The sequence below is a fragment of the Rhineura floridana genome, chromosome 13 (genome assembly GCF_030035675.1).
Source record: "Rhineura floridana isolate rRhiFlo1 chromosome 13, rRhiFlo1.hap2, whole genome shotgun sequence".
Classification (NCBI taxonomy): domain Eukaryota; kingdom Metazoa; phylum Chordata; class Lepidosauria; order Squamata; family Rhineuridae; genus Rhineura; species Rhineura floridana.
The window spans coordinates 3,448,894-3,473,846 of NC_084492.1; the positions used below are offsets into that span (position 1 = coordinate 3,448,894).

General features: G+C 43.0%; 1 protein-coding gene across 3 annotated transcripts in view; it reads right to left on the reverse strand.

Moving 5' to 3' along the window:
- Positions 1–24,953, reverse strand: part of LOC133369271 (uncharacterized) — a 63,733-nt gene that overhangs the window by 19,000 nt on the left and 19,780 nt on the right. For all 3 annotated transcript variants that reach the window (XR_009758854.1, XR_009758853.1, XR_009758855.1), the window contains exon 3: positions 2,192–2,289. The gene's annotated coding sequence lies outside the window, so the exon portion shown is untranslated. The remainder of the gene's footprint in view (positions 1–2,191; positions 2,290–24,953) is intronic.

A 24,953-nucleotide genomic window follows, 5' to 3' on the forward strand; every position in this document is an offset into this window, starting at 1 on the left:
TTTTAAACAACTTCCAAGCATTTTCGAGTGATGTGACCCTCTGGACTTCGTTCTTCAGCTTTCTTTTTACCAATCCCCTCATTTTTGTGAAGTTTCCTCTTTTGAAGTCAAATGTGACCGTGTTGGATTTTCTTGGCAATTGGCCAGTTACATGTATGTTTAATTTAATAGCACTGTGGTCACTGCTCCCAATCGGTTCAACAACACTTACATCTCGCACCAGGTCCCGGTCCCCACTGAGGATTAAGTCCAGGGTTGCCGTCCCTCTGGTCGGTTCCATGACCAACTGATCTAGGGAATAGTCATTTAGAATATCTAGAAACTTTGCTTCTTTGTCATGACTGGAACACATATGCAGCCAGTCTATGTCCGGGTAGTTGAAGTCACCCATTACTACCACATTTCCTAGTTTGGATGCTTCCTCAATTTCATATCTCAAGGTCTCCCTGAGCATTTTGATCAGGGGGACGATAGATCGTTCCCAGTATTAAGTCCCTCCTGGGGCACGGTATCACCACCCACAACGATTCTGTGGAGGAGTCTGCCTCTTTTGGGGTTTCGAGCTTGCTGGATTCAATGCCTTCTTTCACGTATAGAGCGACTCCGCCACCAATACATCCTTCCCTGTCCTTCCGATATAGTTTATATCCAGGGATAACCGTATCCCACTGGTTTTCTCCATTCCACCAGGTCTCGGTTATGCTCACTATATCAATGCTCTTCTCTAAGACCAAGCACTCCAGTTCTCCCATCTTGGTTCGGAGGCTCCTAGCATTAGCGTACAGGCACTTGTAAGCAGTGTCTCTCTTCAAGTGTCTTTGGCACTTGTGGTTAGGCCTGTGGTAATTTTGCTCTTCTGAATTTATATCCTGTGCCCCTGCTCTCACAATGCCTACTTCTAGGCCTACCCCTTTTAAAATTTCATCATTTTATCCCATTTCTCAAACAAAAAACTTTCTCCAGCAGCAGCTCACACCAGTCAACAGTTCAATACCATACTAGTGGTAGGCACCATTCAAAATTAAGATGAGATATAGACATGTTATCAGGGTTGTAAAAATAAAAAGACAAAACACACAAGGGAAGGGGAGTGGAGGGAGATCAGAATAATATGGTGAGTTGTAAAGAGACATTTACTAGAGGTTTGCACTGTCCATCCCTTTTCATATCTGTATCTGTTAATCAGCAAGTTGTAGTCCTACTCGGAGTAGACCCATTGAAATTAGTGAATCCAGGTCATGTCTATTAACTTCAGTGAGTTTACTCTTGAGTATGATTAGTACTGAATACCATCCTATCTAAAAGAGAGCCAGTGTGGTGTAGTGGTTAAGGTGTTGGACTATGACCTGGGAGACCAGGGTTCCAATCCCCACACAGCCATGAAGCTCCCTGGGTGACCTTGGGCCAGTCAATGCCTCAGCCTCAGAGGAAGGCAATGGTAAATCCCCTCTGAATACCGCTTACCATGAAAACCCTATTCATAGGGTCACCATAAGTCGGAATCGACTTGAAGGCAGTCCATTTCTATTTCATCATCCTATCTGATTCAACTTATTTGGGTCCAAATCATTTCTTAAAAAGCTATTTCCTCCCATTGTTTATTATAAATAGCAGTGATTGGATGCAACTGCAGGCATGGTCCCCCTCCTGAGAGGGATGAAATTTAGAATGACAGCTGTAGCAGTTTTCCCACAAGGGCAAACTTGAGGATCACTTAACCTACCCTAGTATTTTGTGTGCTGTAGATCTGAAAAACCACAGACATAACAGGTGCTCCTGGGGAAGAGACCTGCCAAATTACAGACAAATAGTTCTAAGGGCTATTGTACTAGTTAATAGTACTAGTTTTATTATTTATTTATTTATTAGATTTATATCCCGCCCTTCCTCCCAGTAGGAGCCCAGTTAGCTTCTTTATTTCCAGTGTTAGAGTGGGGAGGGCTGGAAATGCAAAAGTGTGTTTGTGTTTGAGAGTATATATGAGTGTGCATGAGTGTGCATGTGAGAGTGTGTACAAGAGAGGGAGTTCTATAAAAATGTAGCTGGACCTGATGGGGCTGCTAGGAGGTCATGGGGGCATGACCACATTCTGGGTTTCTCCCCACCATCCTCCCTTGCAAAAATACCGTGGATACTTAACTATTTGTAAATTGCAATGCTTAGCACCTAATTAAACTGAAAAGTGTCTTACTTTGGGTTCAGAAGGCGTCCCTGCTGTCACAGTAGCTTCTCTGTTGGGATGAAAGTTGTGTGGCCTCCACCTGTTCTGGTTCTCTGCCCATCTTCCTCCTTGGCAAAGAAACAGTGGACACTTTGCAGTTTTATTGATGCTCAGCACCTTAGCAACTTCAGCTTTCTTCAGAAGAGATGCCCACTGTCACAAATTTTAGTGTGGGTGACGCGCTGTCACCTGCTATCACTCTGCCGTTAACAAATGGAGGCACTTTTATCCGCCACACACTCTATAACAATGCTGCTATTAGGGTCTTTGCTTCATTCCCCACCCCACACCCCAGCCTTTGCTAACAAACATCTAGGTATAGCCAAGCCTCAAGCCTCCCTGTGTATCTCTATAATCTCTAAAAGGTCACAGCCCTGGGTCGATCCCCTGTAACCTATTACAGTTACTTTCTAGAGCAGTGGTTCTCAAACTTTTTTGGTTTGCGGTGCACTGTAAAACATATAAAAATTTTCTGGCACACTTCATGTACAAAATTAAAAATATATTAATATATTTTAAACTATGAATAAAAATAATCTAAACTATAGCAACCTATTACTTACCCTATACAAATGGGTTTCTTCTCATTTTTAAAATATACTTTCATAATATTTGAGGCACAGCTAGCCACCTCTTAGGGCACACCAGTGTGCCTGGGCGCACCGTTTGAGAACCACTGCTCTAGAGTTAATTCCGCTACCACCATTTGATAACTGTTTCCATCTTGGTTTATGTTTTGCTAACACTTGTGTGTTTTGTGCTAGCTGGCCAAGAACCAGGTGTGTCTTTTAAAACCAACATATTTCTTTAACAGAAGTTATGAATAAACCAAGAATACTTTTAACTCAGTTTTTCAAGCATATGGTTACAGATTGTTCTTCAGTTCATACCTAATCACTGTGAACAAGTTCAATTGTGCAGGGCCTGATGAACTGCATCTTAGAATATTGAAGGTACTGGCTGAAGAACTCTTGGAACCACTATCTATTATCTTACTTTGCAAAATTGTGTAGGAAGGGTGAAGTGCCGGATGACTGGGAAAGATATGTTGTCCCTATCGTCATAAAGGGCAAAAGGGAGGAACCTGGGAATTACAGACCAGTAAGCCTGACATCAATCCCTGGGAAATTCTGGAGCAGATTAAAAAACGGTCAATCTGAAAACACCATGAAAATGCAGTAATTATTAGAAGTCAACATGGATTTATCAAGAACAAATCCTGCCAGACTAATCTTACCTCAGTTTTTGATCAGGTAACCTCCCTGGTAGACTTGTGGGAATGCTGTGCAGATAATATATCTCAACTTCAGCAAAGCTTTTAACAAAATGCCACATGATATTCTGATTAGCAAACTAGCTAAATGTGGACTGGATGGAACAGCTATCCAGTGGGTCCACAATTGGCTCCAGAATTGTACTCAAAGAGTGCTTATCAACGGTTCCTTTTCAAATGGGGGGGAGATAATGAGTGGGGTGCTGTAGGGCCCAGTGCTCTTCAACATTTTTATTAATGACTTGGATGAGGAGGTGCAGGGAATGCTTATCAAATTTGCAGATGAAACAAAATTGGGAGGAATAGCTAATACTGTGGAAGACAGAAACAAAATTCAAAAGGATCTTGATAGGCTAATGGGATGAAAAAAATTGAATGCAATTTAACAGGGTAAGTGCAAAGTTCTACACCTAGGAAAAAGAAACCAAATGCAGTTATATGATAGGGGATAGTTGGCTCAGCAATACTACATGTGAGAAAGATCTTGGAATTGTTTATCAGAAGCTGAATATAAGCTAACAGTGATGTGGCTGCAAAAAAGGCAAAACACTATTTTAGGCTGCATTAACAGAAGTATAGTTTCCAAATCACGTGAAGTATTAGTTCCCTTCTCTATGGCACTGGTTAGGTCTCATCTTGAGTACTGTATCTAGTTCTGGACACCGCACTTTAAGAAGGATGTAGGCAAAGTGGAATGGGTTCAGAGGAGGGCAACAAGGATGATCAAAGGACTGGAAGCAAAGTCCTTATGAGGAGAGACTGAAAGAACTGAGCAAGTTTAGCCTTCAGATGACTGAGTGGAGTTGTCACACAGAAGAGGGCCAGGATCTCTTCTCGGTCATCCCAGAGTTCAGGACATGGAATAATAGGTTCAAGTTGCAGGAAGCCAGATTTCAAGTGAACATCAGGAAAAACTTCCTGTTAGAATGGTACGATAATGGACCCAATGACCTAGTGAGGCGGTGGGCTCTCCAACACTGGAGGTATTCAAGAGGCAGCTGGACAGCAACCTGTCGACTATGCTTTAACTTGGATTCCTGCCTTGAGCAGGAGGTTGGACTCAATGGCCTTATAGGCCCTGTCCAACTATTCTGAGTCTATGGGTAGAAACACACTGACTGTTCTGAATGTTCCAGCATGTTTCCACCTCTCTCTTCTGAAAATGGGGGCACACAACCCTAGTCAAGCCCTGCCTCTTTTAACTGTAAAATCTGGTTGGAGCAACTTGAGTATTTTTTTTTAAATTCAGCTTCCAAGAGATTTCACAACTGATTGGCTCATCAACCTATTTCCCCTCTAGGTGTCGCTAATGGAAATGCTTTGTTCTGGTGACTAAGATTCATATAAACAGTACTGAGGACAAGATGGCAACCTGAGGCATCCCACAGCACAACTGCCATGGGGCCAAAGACAATCACCTAATGCTATACGCTGAATCGGACCCTGGAGATAGGATTGGAACAACTGTAACACTGTGCTTCCGATACTCATCTCACCAAGTTAGCTCAGAAGGTCAATGGTATCAAAAGCTGCTGACAGATCAAGTAAGAACAACAGATTCACACTTCCCCTGTTCTCATCCATCAGGGTGACCAAGGCTGATTCAGTCCCATAACCAGGCCTGAACCCAGATTGAAATGCATGAAGATAATCTGTTTCATCCAAGAGTACTTACAATTGTTGCACCACAAACCTCTTTAGCATCTTTGTTAAAAGGAGAGTATTTGAACCTGGCCCAGAGTTGTCACAAACAAATAAATGGGCCTTTTCAAGAGTGGTCAGATCACAGCCTCTTTTAGGGCAACTGGAATCACTCCCACAAGGATGTGATAACCACACCCTAGATCCATTCAGTCATACCCCCTTGGCAAGCTTTAATAAGCCAAGAAGGGCAAGGGTCGAGGGGACACTTTGCTGGCCACATTGTCACAAAGACTCAGTTCATGTCATCAGACCACATCAACTGAAATAGATCCTAAGATGTGGATGTCATGTCAAGATTGCTTCGAAAGTTACCAACTTTACTCTTGAAGTGCCCTGCAAACAATTCATAATGGGTTTCTGAAGGTTGCATAACCTTACATGGATTACCAAGAATGGTTCATCTGATTATGTGGACTCAAGAAAGCATGTGCTATAATAAATTTGTTAGTCTTAAAGGTGCTTGTACTATTCTTTTTGTTGTTTTGCTAAAATTACACTAGGATCTACTTTAGAGGATTGTTGTGGCAATAAAAAGACTATAAAACACTTTGGCCAACCAAAGACGCACAAAGCTGGATGGTGCAGATGAGAATTCAGTGTGCAGAGCCCATATGTAGCATGGGAACATACCTGCACACCCTGCCTGCACACCTCACCCAAGCAAGTCTATCCCAGTAGGAAGACAGACATTGGATTGACCAAAGACCTACGTGCACAGTCCAGTGTTTGTAGGCCTGAACATCCTGGTTGTGTCCCAGATTCTTTTTCCTTTTATTTTTAGGTTGGGCTTTTTCATGATTCCAAGCCTGCCCTCCCTCTCCCAAGTCAAAATCAGACAGGTTGGAGACAGACTTTTAATTTTGATTATTCCTTATTTATCAGTATTGTATTTATATTCATTCCATTTTTCCTCAAGGTGGAGCTGAAGGTGGCATTTATTGGTCTCCTTTCTCCAAAGTTATTCTTGCAACAACGCTGTGGTGACCTAGACTATATATATTTGACTCAAATATTAAGCTGACACAGGGCTAGCACCAGAGGGTGGCCAGGTTGGGCTCTGGCCAAGAGCCCTTGGGGCCTAAGAAGCCCCTGAAGTGCCCCTCCTTGGGGTGGGTGGCTAGCACTCCCTTCTACAATCCGTGGCAGTGTTAACTTCCAACCCTGCCACAGACCGCAGAGAGGGAGCTCCCAGGCACCCCTTACTACTGTGCAGGCCAGTGATGCCTACCTGCATGCCCCACCTACTTTTCCCTTGAAGTAAATGCTGGCCACACTGCAGCCACATGCCTGCCATCAACCAAGATGCCGGCTGAGGCTTCCCTAAGGGAATCTTGGTTGATGGTAGGCATGCGTGCACAGCACAGCCAGCATGCACTTCAAGGGAAAGGTAGGTGAGGCATGTAGGCGGGTGCCCAAGGGCTCTGGCATGCCTGGTACTGGCCCTGGGCTGACAGATAGTGAGTTGATGTCATGGGCCCAAGGAGAACCTTTGGCAAGATTGGGAGGAGTGAGAGTGGGTCAGATGTTGCAGAAGGGGCTAGGGAAATCTTGGGTGAAGCACTTCCAGAAGCCTCTGGCAGCTCTGATGAGTTAATCGGACCCTGCATCTTTGACAGGAAGAAAGGAATTCCCACTGGCACCCAGCCCAGACCTAGCTGTTGAACAGATTACACTTAATGAACAACCTGGAGTCTTCCAGAGAGAGAGGAATGTGAACGCAATCTGTCTTTCACCAAGGTAATGGAGATTAGAAAAAAAGACAGCTTCAGTACTAGACAGTACTAGAGAATGCACAGATAAGTAATTGCCCACCCACCTCTCATATTTATTATGGGTGGATTTATTTTTATTTATTATTTTATTTATACCCCGCCCTTCCTTCCAGCAGGAGCCCAGGGCGGCAAACAGAAACACTAAAAACACTTTAAAACATCATAAAAAGACTTTAAAATACATTAAAACAAAATGTTAAAAACATTTTAAAAGAACTTTAAAAACATCTTTTAAAAAATAGTTAAAGACATTAAAAGACATACTAAAAGCAATTCTAACACAGATGCAGACTGGGATAGGTCTCAACTTAAAATGATGGATGAAATTAAGTGGTTTGTATCCTGAGATATGCAGCAAGCTGTTGCTTCTATTTGCCTAGTTTGTATCAGGAGAGATGCCTAGCCTCTTTCAGAAATATTAATTAATTGATTGATTATTTTATTTATATCCCGCCCTTCTTCCAAGCAGGAGCCCAGGGTGGCAACATTAGATATGCCTAATCTGTTAGTGTTCTGTATCCTGAATCATGCCACTATTCCTATACTGACTTCTTGAATAAAGCTCATTAAAAAAACCAGCCTTCAAACCTTGAGCCTGCTTTACTGGTTGGGAACCAGGACAACTTCACAGGTGATTTTAACCCTGGTTTCCCAAGTCCTAGTCCATTTCATATCCCGCTACCTTATTCCACATTGGGGGGGGGGAGAAGTGAATAAGCTGGGGGAGGGGAATAATCTTTTCCCACAGGTCTGGAAATGTATGGGGTCCCTTGTTAACAGTCCTGTGTGGCACCCTAGCCACTCTGGGTCCTGTGCTGTCTGAGGGAAGGGAGTTCCTGGCTATCACAGAGTGTATCCCTCTGTTCAGCCCATCTTTCTCTTATCAAGAACTTGCTGCCACCAGATAAAGGCGGGATTTTTTTACAAGGTGGCCCTTTTATAAATCAACCTAATAATCCCCCCTTCCTATGTCTCCCCAAAAACACCTCAAAGTAGTTTGTGATTTGGCTTCAAATGTGAGTAGTGAATAACAAAATTATTTATTTATTTATTTATTTATTTATTTATTATTAATTAAACTTATATACCGCCCGACTAGCAATAGCTCTCTGGGCGGTGAACATCAAAAAATACAATAAAATTACGCAATCTCATAAAACGAAGTATATAAAACTGTACAAACTGAAATCAGATTACAACAATTTAAAATTAAATTAACTTAAATTAAAATGCCTCAGAGAAGAGGAAGGTTTTAACTTGGCGCCGAAAAGATGATAGTGTCGGCGCCAAGCGCACCTCCTCGAGGAGACTATTCCATAGTTCGAGGGCCACCACTGAGAAGGCCCTAGATCTTGTCACCACCCTCCAGGCCTCCCTATGGGTCGGGACCTGGAGGAGGGCCTTCGTAGTAGACCATAGTGAACGGGCGGGTTCATATCGGGAGAGGCGTTCCGACAGATATCATGGTCCCGCGCCGTATAAGGCTTTATAGGTAAGTACCAACACTTTGAATCTGGCCCGGAAGCATATTGGAAGCCAGTGCAAACGGGCTAGCACAGGTGTTATATGCTCAGACCGCTTGGTTCTTGTTAGCAGTCTGGCCGCCGCATTTTGCACTAGCTGTAGCTTCCGAACCGTCTTCAAAGGTAGCCCTACGTAAAGCACGTTGCAGTAGTCCAGACGCGAGGTTACCAGAGCATGTACCACTGATGAGAGGTCTTCTTTACTCAGATAGGGACGTAGTTGGGCTACCAACCGAAGTTGGTAGAACGCATTCCGGGCCACCGAGGCTACATGAGCCTCGAGTGAGAGGGAAGAGTCTAAAACGACTCCCAGACTACGAACCTGCTCCTTTAGGGGGAGTGTAACCCCATCCAGGACAGGGTATATATCCACCATCCGATCAGAGAAACCATCCACCAACAGCATCTCAGTCTTATCAGGATTGAGTCTCAGTTTGTTAGTTCCCATCCAGTCCATTGTCGCGGCCAGGCAACGGTTCAGCACATCGACCGCCTCACCGGAGGAAGATGAAAAGGAGAAGTAGAGCTGCGTGTCATCAGCGTACTGATGACAACGCACTCCAAAACTCCTGATGACCGCACCCAGCGGCTTCATATAGATGTTAAAAAGCATGGGAGACAAAACTGAACCCTGCGGGACCCCACATTGGAGAACCCATGGTGTCAAGCAATGTTCCCCAAGCACTATCTTCTGGAGACGACCCGCCAAGTAGGAGCGGAACCACTGCCAAGCAGTGCCTCCGACTCCCAACTCCGCAAGCCTCTCCAGAAGGATACCATGGTCGATGGTATCAAAAGCCGCTGAGAGATCAAGGAGAATCAGCAGAGTTACACTCCTTCTGTCTCTCTCCCGACATAGGTCATCAAACAGGGCGACCAAGGCCGTCTCAGTGCCGAAACCAGGCCTGAAAGTCCACAGGTTTAATTAAACAAGACAAAAAGTTTACCAAGACAAAAATGAGTTCTAGGGGGAAAGTGTGTGTGTGTGTGTGTGTGATGTACCTTCAAGTTGATTGTGACTTACGGTGGGGAAAGTATTACATGAAAAAGATATAGAAAACTAGTATAACCACCAATGGAGCAAAAAGAACAAACACCGTGTTGAATGCAGTTGCTTTCTCTAAGTCTAGTACATTCCATAAAGCAACATACAATCTTTGTTGTACTCTGTACAATTCAAGTATAATCTTCTTGCTGCCTCTCTCACAGGGATACAAAAGCCTTGATGTCTCCAGAGTTCCCCCCAAATTCTTTGCCACTCTCCCAGCTCCTTCTAAAAGTAGTATTTGCCTACCTGCCCCATGCCAATTCACAGGTCCTGACCAGCAGGTTACAATCACCAGAAAGTATTGAAGGCCAGGTTAGAGGCACCAGGAAGTATTAGAGCCTTTAATTAGAGCACTCAGACAAAGGAAATGTCATCTTCCATATCCTCAGTGTATTCTGCCACCTTCTCATTAGAGCCTCAGGGCGGGCAGGGCAGATACAGCAAGTAGAGATACTGGCCCTTCTCTGTGTGACAACCTCTCAAGTAATTGATGAGTAGTATCATATCTCCCCTCAGTCTTCTCTTCTCATGGTTAAACATGACCAGTTCTTTCAGTCTCTCCTCAACAGGGCTTTGTTTCAAGTCCTCTGATCATCCTTGTTGCCCTCCTCTGAACCCATTCCAGTTTGTATGCATCCTTCTGAAAGTGCAGTGTCGAGATCTGAGTGATGTACTCAAGGTGAGGCCTAACCAGTGCCAAATACAGAGGAACTGGTACTTCACGACTTGGAAACTATTCTTCTGTTAATGCAGCCTAAAATCACATTTGTCTTTTTTGCAGCCACATCACACTGTTAGCTCATATTCAGCTTGTGATCAACAAAATTCCAAGATCCTTCTCACATGTAGTATTGCTAAACCAAGTATCCCTCCAGCTTATAGCTGAGCATTTGGTTTCTTTTTCCTGGGTGGAGAACTTTGCACCTATTCCTGTTAAATTTAATCCAGTTGTTTTCAGCCCAGTGCTCCAGCCTATCAAGATCACTTGATAGTTGTTCCATCCAGCCCACATATAGCTAGCTTGCTAATCAAAATAACATGGGGCACTTTGTCCAAAGCTTTGTTGAAGTCGAGATATATTATGTCCACAGCATTCCCACAGTCTACCAGGGAGGTTACCTGCTCAAAACATGAGATAAGATTAGTCTGTCAGGATTTGTTCTTGACAAAGCCATGTTGGTAAATCACTGCATTGTTTTCAAGGTGCTTACAAACTGACCGCTTTACAATCTGCTCCAGAATTTTCCCAGGGTTTGATATCAGACTGACTGGTCTACAGTTCCCAGGTTCCTCCTTTTTGAAGATAGGGACAACATTAGCCCTCCTCTAGTCATCTGGCACTTCATCCACCCACCACAATTTTGCAAAGATAATAGACAGCTGTTCTGAGAGTTCTTGAGCCAGTTCCTTCAGTACTCTAGGATGCAGTTCATCTGGTCCTGGAGATTGAACTCATTCAAAGTAATTAGGTATTCCTTGACCATTTGTCTATCAAACTCAAGCTGCAATCCTGCCCCTTCAACATGTACTTCATGTTTTCCAGGAGGGGCATAGGCCCTCTTTTGAGAGAAGACTGAGCCAAAGTAGGAACTGAGCTGCTTTTTCTTTGTCATCTGTGATCATTTTACCTTTTGTTGCTATCTTTGTACTTATATTGGAATGGCCTGCTTTGTCCTGTTCTCCTTGAAGGTTAATAGGAAAGTCCCACTGATACATGATGCATGCTACAAGACAATTTTTGTTTGGGACCTCCCCTTGCGAACTCTGCTGCCAAACTCTTGTTAGCTCTCCCTGTTTGCCCGCTTTCTGACAGGTGGCTCACTTGTATCACTCGAAGACCAGCTGAGGCAGCTTCCTTTGCTCTGCTCAGATAGGAGTCAGGAAACAGACTCCCAGCACACAGGTGCTGATAATTGCACTCAGCAGTTATCAGGCCACGCCTCTTCAGTCAACCACTATGAGGACACAGTCCTTCCACTCAAGCTGCTATAGAACCCTTCAGCCTTTCTACCTGCCCAGCTGAGCACACATTAACTCAGAACAGACAGCCTCCCCCCCTTTTGGCTCGCTGTGTTCACTCACTCTCTGAGAGGTGGCTCATTTGGATCACTTGTAAACCAGCTCATTGACATCAGTGAAAGGGAATTTGGAAAGCTCACAAAGAAAGTAGATCGATAGAAGTATCACTCACACAATCAATGATTTCAAAGTGAATTTAAAAAAACAAATAGGAAAAGAAGAAGAATGAATCGGAAGTCAGGCAGAGAGTTGCTACTTCAAAATTCTGCAGAGAGAGAGAAAATCAGAAATAATAATAATTAGATGCCAAATCCAATTATTGCAGAAACGGAGCCTATCACTAGTAAGAATTCAGGAAGCAGAATGGTGTACTGATGATAATAAAGTATAGTAATAATCTGTACAATATGCACCAAATATCAACCAGTCCAAATTCAAACACAGATGCCTTAAACATTGACCTCACTGTTTGTAGGCCTTAATATCTTTTTTTAAATAATATTTTCTTTGGTTTTATAGAACAGAATACAAAACAGATATAACTTATACAACAGTGAGAGAAAATAGTTCAGTTATCTATAAGAGTAGTTATACATATAACACTCTAGGGAAGTGAGTATGAATTAAATTAGTTGTTGTCCTGTATTATTTTTCAGAGGTTATCCCAATTTGGATCGCCAGATCTGGCCATGCGAGGCTGGAGGCTTGCAAGCCCCATCACTTTGATGAACAAATACAATAAAGCTGTACCATTGTTCATAGAACTTATCTGCTTCTGTTCCTTGCCTGATTGGTTTTAAACTATGTTAGTTTTTCCATAAGTGCTAATTTCCATATTGCCTGATACCATTTGTGGATCATATATGGATCAAGCAGCTATCACCAGTCATGCTGCTATAAGAAGAAAGCTTGTCAGGGTTTTGTGTATGACTTTATTACCGACTTCATTAAAGACAAGTAGCAAAGCCAATGATGGCTCAAGGTGAAGGGACTGATTGGTAAGCTTGTGGATTTTGTTAAACTCTTCCTGCCAAAAGGGAACAATGAAAGCGCAGGACCACCACATATGGTCAAATGTACCTCACTCCCCACACCCCCTCCAACACAAGGGGGAGAGTTTGTTATTAGTTCTATGTAGGGTGTGGGGAGTGAGGTACCATCTGAGAATCAGCTTCAGTGCATTTTCATGCATCCTAGAAGAAACAGATTTGAAAGGGACTCTACTCCATTTACCATTCCAGTCTGATTCACTAATGTTTTGACAAAGGTCTTTGTCCCAAGGAGCTTTATGGTTTGTAGAGGAACCTACTGTTATCTCTAATAATATGCCATATATCTTTGACAGTGTCCCCTTTCCACTTTCCCAAGGTTGAGCAAGGAAAGATTCAAAGAGTCAGAGGTCTTGCCACTTGCTGTTTGTTAATTGGCATAGTGATGTAATGGTGAATTTGGCGAAGTTGAAACCAGGATGTTTTAATTTCCTTGAGCCGGCTAACAGGTAAGTGTGGGGTGTGGATCGTGGAAGGGGAGCGGAGGGCCCCTCAGGGGCTCCTGTAGCTCCGGGGCCCTCAGGCCAGTGCCCAACCTGGCCGCCCTTTAGAACCGGCCCTGAGCACATACATTCTTTGATTACTATATTTAGCAAATTGAAGTTAACTGGACTTGAGTTTAATGACCAACAGAATTTGGGTTTCCTTATGGGCACATTAGGAGAGAGATTTGAACCATTTATTTCTCTTTTAAACGACAAACATGAGATTAAGTTTGAACAAGCCATAGCAAGGCTAAGAGAGGAATGTATTGATCAGAGTTCTCCTACAAGTGGCTTAAATTATCTGGCCAGTGGGAAGGAGAAACGGAAGGGGAAAGCCCCTCCCAAGAACCAATCACAATGCTGTTTTACCTGTGGGAGGCGTGGTCACCTAGCTAAGCACTGTGTCTCATCCAAGGGCTCATCAGCCAATAGCAGCTCTCCAAATTTCAAACAGAGAGGACAAAGAGCATTTTTTTCCTGAGAATACCAAAAGACCTGAGAGAGCAGGACTCAAAGAAAGCAATTTCCTTTTAGTGCATAAGGTCTAATGGCAAATAATTATAAACAAAAATCAAACAATTGGATTTTGGACAGTGGATGTACAAATCATTCTTCATTTAATGAAGCTTTATTTCATGAAATAAACAGAAATATTCAAGAAAAAACTCAGACTGCTAATGGCCAACACATGAAGATTCATGGAGCTGGCAGTCTTGTTCTAAAATGCAAATTACCTCATGAAACCATGGAAAACAGAGCAGATCATGTTTTGTTATTCCTGAATTGAGTTGCAACATGCTAAGCGTGTCTGCATTAGATAAGAAAGAATTTGCAATACATTTCCAAGATGGAAAGTGTACAATAATATTTTGTTTGCACAAGCTGTTGAAAATGATGGTGTTTATGAACTAAGTCAGCTGAACAAGCAAATGCAGCCATAGTAGATAAGGATGAGACCAGCTTGGAGCTGTGGCATCAGTGGCTGGGACATCACGATCGAAAGGCAATCCTGCAACTACAAAAACAGAACCTTGCAACAGATATCAAGGTAAACCAAGAGTACCATGACAGCACAAACAGGTGCATAAACTGTATTGAAGAAAAGGCAGTTAGGCCCTCATTTTCACCAAGAACAGAAAAGGAAGCACCATGGTGCTGGATCTCATACACAGTGACCTCTGTGGACCATTTAATGTACCCTCACTTGGGAAGAATAGATATATTATAAATGTTGTGGATGATTTTTCAAGGTACTGTGTCACCTACCTACTAGAGGAGAAGAGCGAAACACATGAGATGCTTAAGAAATACATCTTGATGGTGAGCACGAAGTTTGAAAGAAAACTAAAAGCTCTACAAACATAATGGTGGTGAGTTTATATCGCACCAAACATAGAATTTCCTGGAGGAACAAGGCATTTTGCCCAGGAGGACTGTCAGTCGTATTCCAAAGCAGAATGGAATTTCTGAAAGGAACTTTAGATCTCTTCTGAAAATGACTAAATGCATGCTGGGTGATGCTGATCTACCCAGCAGACTATGGGGTGATGCAATAGTCGCTGGAACGTGTATCCAGAACAGATTGCCAACCAAGGGCACCACACATACACCATTTCAGTTATGGCATGGCAGAATTCCAAACCTGGGACATATTCCATAGTTGGTAGCAAAACAAGAGGCAGAAGCTAGATGCCAGGACAGAACAGACTATTTTAATCGGCTGTGCTCCTTGTAGCAAAGGCTACAGAGTTATGAACCTGAGAACCAGTGAAGTCAGCATGAGACACGTCTACTTTGATGAGCAACGGAGAGCTGACAAGAGAGGGACTGTGCTAGATTTCTCAGAAGAGCAAGGCACCATGTCCAATCCCTCATAGATATGCCAGTACCCACATATGGGACACCAATGACACCACAACCTGACCCAAGCCTTGAGCAGAATGAAGAGGCAGAGACTGCAGAAAATGAGGCTGAGGCTGAGAGCGGTACAGATGCAGATGCGGATGTCAAAATGACTGGGCTGGAAGATGCTGCAGAACCAGACCAGATCCCAGAACAGGCTCCTAGATGCTCATCGCGAACCAACAAGGGTGTACCCCTCCACACCTGTCCTACCTCACAAAGTCGGTGCTACCTAGAGAACCATCAACTTGGGAGATTAAGCAGATGTCAGCATCCGAGGCCGCTCAGTGGAGAAAAGCTGCTTAGGAGGAGATGGATGCACTATACAAAAATAAAATGTGGACCCTGACAGAGCTTCCACCAGGCAAGAAAGCCATAGGGTGTAGATGGGTAATTCAAGGTGGAGCAAGATGCAGGAGGAGAAATTGAAACTACAAGGCAAGACTAATTGCCAAAGGTTTCCTGCAGAAATACAGAGAGGACTATGATGCTATTTTTGCTCCTGTTGTCAAACACAGCTCAATAAGAATGCTACTAAGTGTGGCAGCCTCCAAACAGATGCACATCAGGCACCTCGATGTCAAGACTGCTTTTCTGCATGGAGAAATAACAGAGGAATGGTATATGCAGCAACCCCCAGGTTTCATGAACCAGAAGCAAGCACACCTTGTATGTAAACTTAAAAAGGGCTTGTATGGACTCAAACAAGCTGCAAGAGTCTGGAATGAGAAACTGGATAAAATGCTGAAGGAGCAAGGTGAGGTAGACCAATGCCTGTACACCAGAAGCAAAGATGGACATTTGACTTATACTTTGATTTATGTTGATGACTTGATTGTAGCAACTCAATGAGATCAAGACTACACAGAAATTGTACATCATTTAAACAAGGCAGTTGAGATTAAAGAATTAGGCACTGCAACATACTACCTAGGCATCCAGATTGAAAGGGAAAGAGTTGGCTCCTACCTTCTCAGCCAAAGGCAAAAGATTGTTGATCTTTTAGAGACTCTGGAACTCAAAGATGCCTATCCTGTAACAATGCCCATGGCGACAGCCTTTCTAAAAGACAATGATGTAGGTGAACCTTTACCAAATAACAAATACAGAACAGCAATAAGCTTCTGTACTTAACCACCAACACTAGACCTGACATAGCAAGTGCAGTAGGGATTTTATGTAGGAAAACTAGCACACCCACACAAAAGGACTGGCTAGTTACTTTAAAGGGACAATGGAATTTAAACTGAGATTGAATTATAAATCAATCATTCTGAACTTGGACTTGATTAAACCTGTATAAATTTATAAGCATTTGTCTCTTTCCTCCTTTGTTGTGTTCATTTCTTGTTTTTGTAATTTTTATAAAATTATTAAGAAAAAGAACAAACCCTGCCAGACTAATCTTGTCTCATTTTTTGATCGGGTAACCTTCCTGGTAGGCTGTGGGAATGCTGTGGACATAACATATCTCAATTTCAGCAAAGCTTTTGACAAAGTGCCCCATGATATTCTGATTAGCAAGCTAACTAAATGTGGGCTGGATGGAACAATTATCTGGTCATTCACTGGCGATCACTTGTGGCCGAGTAATTTATTTATTTATTTATTTATTAAATTTATATACCGCCCGACTAGCAATAGCTCTCTGGGCGGTGAACATAGAAATACAAAGCATAAAAGATACAATAAATAACACAATATGATACAAAAGAACAGAATCTAAATCAATGCAGTGACATTTTAAATTTAAATCAATTTAGATTAAAATGCTTCAGAGAATAAGAAGGTTTTAACCTGGCGCCGAAAGGAAAGCAGCGTCGGCGCCAGGCGCACTTCCTCGGGGAGACTGTTCCATAGTTCGGGGGCCACCACTGAGAAGGCCCTAGATCTTGTCATCACCCTCCGGGCATCCCTATGAGTTGGAACCCGGAGGAGGGCCTTCGTAGTAGAACGTAGTGTACGGGCGGGTTCATATCGGAAGAGGCGTTCTACAAGGTAACGTGGTCCTGCACCGTATAAGGCTTTATAGGTTAATACCAACACTTTGAATCTAGCCCGGAAACATATTGGCAGCCAGTGCAAGCGGGCCAGAACAGGTGTTATATGCTCAGACCGCTTTGTTCTTGTTTAAGATTGTTTAAGTAAGATTGTCTTCCAAGATAAGGTCTTTAACAGTGGGTCTGTAAGTGACTGTGGAGGCCAATTCTGGATCCACACAGCCTCCCAGAGTGAGGACATAGGTTTCCAGATGGAAGATGGTCATGATGAGGATTTATTTGACGTGCCTCCGCTTAGCTTGTTTGTCCCATTCACCCTGTATTCGTCCTTCTTCGAAGTCGATAGCACCTTTGATAATAGCCAACCTCCATTTGGGACGTTCATGGGCCAAGACTTCCCAGTTCTCGATGCTCATGTTACTTTTTTTAGATTCGCTTTAAGAACATCTTTAAACCTCTTTTGCTGTCCACCAATATTCCGTTTTCCATCCTTAAGTTGGGAGTAAAATAGCTGCTTTGGAAGACAGTGATCAGGCATTCGAACAACATGACCAGTCCAGCGAAGTTGATGTTGAAGGATCATTGTTTCAACACTGGTAGTCTTTGCTTCTTCCAAAATGCTAACATTAGTCCATCTGTCTTCCCAAGTAATTTGCAGAATTTTCCGGAGGCAGCATTGGTGGAATCTTTCAAGAAGTTGGGAGCGGCGTTTATAAATGGTCCATATTTCACAGGTGTATAGTAAGGTCGGTAGTACAATGGCTTTGTAAATAAGCATTTTGGTCTCCCTGTGAATATCCCGATCCTCGAACACTCTACACTTTTACCTGCGATAGCAAGAAGAAATGTACCTCAATAGTTCCCACAATCTGTTCTATCACCCTTCTTTAAAAGGGTGATAATTATGGCGTCCCTAAAGTTTACCAGGATCTCTTCCCGCATCCAGATTTTTTTCAATGTGCTTATGAAGTTGTTGTGTAAATTCAGGCCCACCTTCTTTAAAGACTTCAGCAGGAATCCCATCAGGTCCACTAGATTTGTTGTTCTTCATTTGATTGATGGCTTTATTGACTTCATCCACATTAGGGGATATTGCAAGCTCGTTTCTAGTTTGTTGCTGTGGAATTTGCGAGAAGACCTTATCAGCCACATAAGAGTTACGATTAAGGAGGTCGTGGTAATGCTCTTTCCAGCGCAGTGCAATAGACTCTTTATGCTTAAGAAGTTTGGTACCATCCATTGAACGTAAGGGATTTGTACCATAATTGGTTGGTCCATAGAGGGCCCTTATGGCATTAAAAAAGCCCCGTGCATTGTGAGCATCTGCAAAGTGCTGGACTTCTTGAGCTTTCTTTATCCACTAGGTGTTCTTATTCTCTAGTTCTTCTTTGGACCTCAGCCTTTGCACTGGCATAGTTTTCTTCTTAGCAGCACAGTTAATGTCTTTCTGTCATATCTGGAAGGTTTTCCTTTTCTTGTCGATGATATGTTCAATCTCACTATCATTCTCATCAAACCAATCCTAATGTTTCTTAGTTTGCTATCCAATAGTTTGTTCACATGTTGCAATAATGGAAGTCTTCACTTTAATCCAGTGTTCCTCGACATTTTCAGGGAGTTCCGTCGGTAGATGTTTCTTGAGAGTTGTTTGAAAGCAGGCTCACTTAATAGGATCTTGAAGGGCATGGATGTTCATTTTACGCCTTACCCAAAGAGTGCTTATCAATGGTTCCTTCTCAAACTGGGGGGAGGTAACGAGCGGGGTACCACAGGGATCGGTCCTGGGCCCAGTGCTCTTCAACATTTTTATCAATTACTTGGGTGAGGAGGTGCAGGGAATGTTTATAAAATCTGCAGAGGATACAAAATTGGGAAGGGATAGCTAATACATTGGAAGACAGAAACAAAATTCAAAGTGTTTTTGATAGCCTAGAGCATTGGACTGAAAACAACATAATGAAATTTAACAGGGATAAGTGCAATGTTCTACACCTTGGTTGGTGGGTTGATTTTTCTGTCCAGGAACCTTGAAAAGGCCTCATGCTGACCTGCACATATATTAGGAAAATCAGAAATTAGGCCTGAGATACAGTTTGGGGGTGGGTGGGTGGGTTTGGTGAAGGGATGAGGGTAGGTGGAGTTGGTGAGTGAAGTGAGCATGAGCACAGCCCCTAGTCATGTTATATTATTTCAGTTTATTACCCACTCTTCACTGATCACAACAATTTAAAATACAGTATTAAAAAGAGTTTAAAACAAATTACAGTCACAAGACTAGGATGGGCCCTCAAGTGTCAAAGGCCAGGGGTAAAGAGGGTAAAGAAGCATGTTGCATGTTACAGTCCACACACAATGTATAATATTTTTTCCTATGATTTGAAAAAAAACAAAAACCATTTTATCTATGTGACACCAGGGCAGCAAAATTTCATGATCCAGTCCTAGGATTACAGGAGCAGAATTTGGTCCATGCAATATTCCCTTTCAGCCAGCAGATGTCAGTACAGAACTGGTACCTAGATAAACCTCTAACCTACAATTTATGTTTTGTCAGTTCCTAAGTTCTCTGCATATCCCAGTTTTGTCTGTCTAATGCAGAGTGATGTAAGCCATCTGAATAAGAATTTAATTTTATGTTCTGTAAAGCTTCCAGCACACCAATGAATAAATATGTAACAGTATTCATTTTCCTAATTTCTGGTTATAACTCCACATTTAGTCTTTTTGTATTATTGGAACAAGATCTACAGAAGTTCATGGGCTCTGTGTGTTTGTGCTTAATGGATTTGAGATATCTCAGTCTGGGGTACATGCATTGGCATTATTGTACTGCACCAGAGCTTGGAAGCACCATGGCTTGTTGTACCCTTCCCAGCATGGATCAGAATCTGCCTGTTGTTTCAGTTACCTTCACAGAGTCAGTATGCGGATGGCAAAGGGGACAAGAAACCTGGAGGCCATCAAGAAAAAGCAAGCTGGAATAAATGGCCGTTTAATAACTGTTTTGTATGGGCCTGAACTGAATGGACCAATCATATCTCAGTAGGTAAAGTGTTCTATAAATGTGGAGCTACCATTGAAAAGGACCTCTTCTGCCTATCAACCTAATTGATCTTATGGGCATGTATATGAGAAGGACATCTGAAGTTCAAAATATGGGCAGGATCATATGAGTGAAGATGATCCTTCAAATAACCTGGTCCCAAACAGTTCGTAATATAAGCAGAAGGAAGTGGAGGTGTTGGCAGACTCATCAGTACTGTGACTAGCAATCTAATAGTAAGCTTACTGGGGATCAGGACCCAAAGGGCAATTGCATACAGAAAAACACATTGCCCATGGAGGCTGGGGCTGATGAGAGTTGTAGCCCCAAACATCTGGAGGGTACCAGCTTGGGGAAGACTGCTCCCAACTTACAAGGCTAAACAACCCCAGACAAGAACATCGGAAGCTGCCTTCTGCCAAGTCAGACCATTGGTCCACCTAGCTCAGTGTCATCTACGCTGCCTGGTGCTGGCTCTCCAGGGCTTCAGGTAGGAAATCTTTCCTAGCCTTACTTGGAGATGCCAGGGATCGAAACTGGGACCTTCTGCATGTACAGACGGTGCTCTACCACTAAGCTATGGTCCTTCCTCAAAGTGACAATCAAGAAGAACCAATGAGAGGGCAAGGAAACAGCATGGACTTCTTGGGCCTAACATGTCCAGGGCCCTGATCTCCCAACAGTGCCCTTCCTCTCTCTGGCCTAGGAAAATGGGGATGAAAGGGCTTCTTTCACTTAGGAAGGACACAGGCAGGAGTGATAAACAGAGGCTCACTGAGAACATCATTGTGATGCAGCAACGTGAGGTGGGGCAATGGGGCCTAGTAAGCATTGTCTTTTGCAGAATCCATAGTCTCTCTCAAGAAGCAACTGCACATTTCGGACCAAACATATTACAGAATGGCAATAACATTGACAGCTGAAAAAACTGTGTATGTTTACCGAGAGTGGCCACAAATATTCATGTTCTTGTCACATTCTAAACAGCATTGAGACCACTACTGGAGTTTAATAAAACATACCCATGCCTTAGTCACCAAAACAAAGCACTCAGAATGCACAGACTCCTCCAGTAGTTCAAAAGTCATGCGAAGTACTTTGCCAGGTTGGAAACTGCATTTTTGTGGTTTTGCAAGAGGCTGCCTTTTGTTAATGGTTTCGTAATGGAAACAGGACTCAAGACATTTGAATCACCGGGATTTATAAAGTAACAATACACATGCTCAAGACATTGTTTTCTAGTAATACAAATACATATCTAACTTTGATACAAATTAAAGTATATTTGCTGCATATTTCCTCCTTCCTATATGTATCAATGGAGAAACACCTCTATGTCCTTCATTCATGCCATTATTGATACTATTGGAATATTTCTATATAAATACGCACTGCTGTGCATTTACTGTAAATTTTATTCTATCATTCACATTTATAATTGTATCTTTAAAATATATATAAGAAATGGTCTGCGTATTGAAACTGACAGAAATAGTGTTTCAGATAAAGCCAGGAATGTTTATAACCTTCTCCACACTGTTTGTCAAACAAAGTGCACTATCTGTTACATTGCCTGTATGCCCTGCTGAACCAGCTAGTTGCCTAAGGCCACCAATAACAGAATAGTTTGTGTTATGATAACATGTAGTGGATGTGTGGTGTGAAGTGTGAATGATTTTCTCTTTCTAGGGCTTATGTTTGAAACTAGAGGTTTGGAGGCGCTGAAGGTTATTAAGATGACAACAGTTGGGGGTGTCTGGAATACATCAAATATAAACAAATTCTATAATTCTTACATTAGAATTAAGTATCCTATAAGAGACCTCATGACCAGCACCCTTTATAGGCACCAACCTGGTATCAGAAAGAGGAGACGCAGTCCCGAGAACACAGAAGTGCCCAAGAGACTGACGTCACTACATGTGCCAGCTGATGGGTGAAATACTGGGGCTCAGTGAAAATATCAAAAGAACATTAAAACATTATCTGATTATAAAGACACCTCAGTTTCATCAGAAGATTTGAGAAGTTTTCTACCACAGCCTACCACCTGAGACAATGTGAGCAAGTCTCTTCTTCCTTTCTACAGTACTGGTCAGCCACCAGCTACTTGCATGAGTGTGTGAGCCTGAAGGATCAGGACTATTAGGCATATCTAAATTTGCATTTTACCATTCCTGCAATGGACACTTCACAAAAACACCTGGCTCTGTCAATTGGACATCTTTCAATAATTCTCATCTTGTTGTAGTCCCAACACTCCTCCTGCTTGTTCCTGCTATCTCCTGGCTTGATCACCCAGGAGCGGCTTTGGGTTCATTGGTAAAACCTAATTCCCTGATACTAGGTTTCAATTTTCCCACCATGATAGTCCCCTGGAGCTTCCCTTTCCCACCCATACAACTGCTAAGCTCTCTTTTCACCTTCCCAACTTCTCTCTTCTTTTCTGCAGCAACACATTGCATCCATTTTCACCGTCACCCCCATCCCCATCCCCATCTAGTCCAGCATCCTGTTCTCACAGTGGCCTACCAGGTGTCTGGGGGAAGCCCGCAAGCAGGAGCTGGGCACCTGGTAACCTCCTGCATTGTTCTCCTCCCACTCGTTGCAACTATTAAAGCACACTACTAAAGTCAAGAAATTATAAAATATTTGTCGAGCCTGTAGCCCTGGTGAACCAGCCTTCACTGCATACATAAATACTTAGCTGGGGACATTCCATGTCTGCACCCTGATCTGGTTAATGTGGGAGGGAATCATAGAAGGAATTCACTTTGGTGCAATCCACCAGAATCAAAGAACAGACCTGAACATAATACGTTTCATTACCACAGGCACAGAGATTGTATCGGAGCAGTGTGATTGTGTTGAATTACACTATTATCTTTGACTAGAGATGTGTTTGGAAGGTATATATCCTATTGAAGTACTGCGACTGAGCAGCAGCGGGTGAGACATTATTTCTTTTCCTCCTTACAGGTGTAAGGAGAGAGAAAGAAAGAGTGCTATGTGCCTGCATTTGTGCGTGAGAGAGAGTGAATCTTTGTGTGTGAGGGTGAGAGAGTGATTGTGTGCCTGCATGTGTGGTGTGCGTGCAGTATGTATGGATTTGTGTGCATGCAGTCCTTAGAGATGTGGCTTATGGTCAAGTCAGCCCTTGTGGTGAAAAAGGTTAGCTGCTCCCAGGCTAGAGCCTTTGAATATGGTGGTTGATAGTATAAATTCTTCCATAAGAAGCCCCAACAAAATCAGGGACTTTGTCTGGCGTTTTCAGACAAAATGTGGAGAACCTGCAGCTTCACCTAATTCTATGCAGGTAGAGGAACCCAGAAAGAAAGAGCCAGGAAGCATTGATGTATGGAACAATGGGGGGGGTTAGTAAGGCCTCTTCAATCAGTTCAGAATTCTGTCCCTCCTCCAACAACCCTCTGGGATGGGGGGGGTGAGAAAAAGGGTGGCCCCACCCAATTTTGGCTCAAGCCTTGCCTACTTTCGGGTTTGGCCTTGCCCACCATTGGCAGATGGTCCCCTACAGATTACCCTTGCCAAGAACAACAGAAAGAAAAGGTTCCTCACTCCTGCCTCAGACCTTGTGCATACTCTTCAACAAGCAACATCATTGGTTTCAGTGATACAGGTAACCCTCAACATCAGCGTCAGGATCGTTTTCACTTACTGCATCCATCTGGTCCTCTTCGCAATATTACACTAACTCAGGCCAGTGCAGTCTGCAAATCAGGAATAAAATCGGTGCAACAACCATGACTATGACATTGTTTGCCCTATCTGTACACAAACAGGAAGGAGGGAGGGCATGATCTGGAGGGAAGCTCCTGAGCTGCAAGAGAATCAGCATCACATCTGCTCTGGACCAATACAATTGTTCCAGCTTATCTCTTGAGCTTTGTAAGAATTTAATTAGTTGTAGGGGGGAAGGGAATAGTTATTTTTGCTTGAATGCATACACACAGATAAATAAACTGGCAGCTTAGTGATTGGTATAGCTCTTATCCTGGTTATCAAATTGTGCCTCTGGAAAGAAAAATGGTTTGTTCCCATTTGTATCCCTGGGGGTTGAAAACCTGTTGACTGCATTTGTGAGCCATAGGAAAGTTCTCGTTTCCTGTCCTGCATTTCCTGTCACATTGCAAGCTTCTCAGACAATGGACACCTCATTTCTTTGTCAGTCCATCTCTAAAGGCGAGAGGGGATGGCTCCGGAGAAGATGGGCGGGGTGCTATCCTGCAGAGGGCAGGGTCCTGGGGCCACATCTGGCTCCCCCTTCTCTCACAAAGGCTGAGATAAAAAGCAAACTACACCAGGAAGGGTGTACTTCTGGGTATGTTCAGATAAGAGAAATAAGATTAAGGTTTGATATACGCTGACTGTTTTCAAATAATAGGTAGGGGGGAAAGGTCACCTACAGTATATGAGGCAAGAAGTGTAGTTAATAAGTGGAGGAAGTTAGATTTAAGTGGAATGTCAGGAAGTGCTTCCTGCCGTTGAGAGTGGTTCAGCCCTGGAACACGTGGAGGATTCTCCTAAAGTTGAGGCTTTCAGTAAGAGGCTGGACAAATATTTTTGAGGGATGCTTTTAAGTAGAGGATGTTTTGTCTCAGAGCGTGGGATCTTTAAGAGGAGAACATACTCAGGAGAATGATCCACAAAACGAGTTGTTGGTGCCTTTCAGTTCTATAAACCAGATATTTATTCTGCTGTTTAGTGAAAAGGATGTAAGATGCAACCATTTCTCTGTGGAACCTCAGACTATATATTATGGAAGAACAACCAGTGCCCAGGGCCAAATCCAGCCCCCCCCCCGCCATTCCAGAGATAAGAGTGTATGGATGTAGGGAGAGGTGCCTGCCTATGACCATGGGACTGGCTAGCAGGCCTGTTTGGGGAGAGATGTGG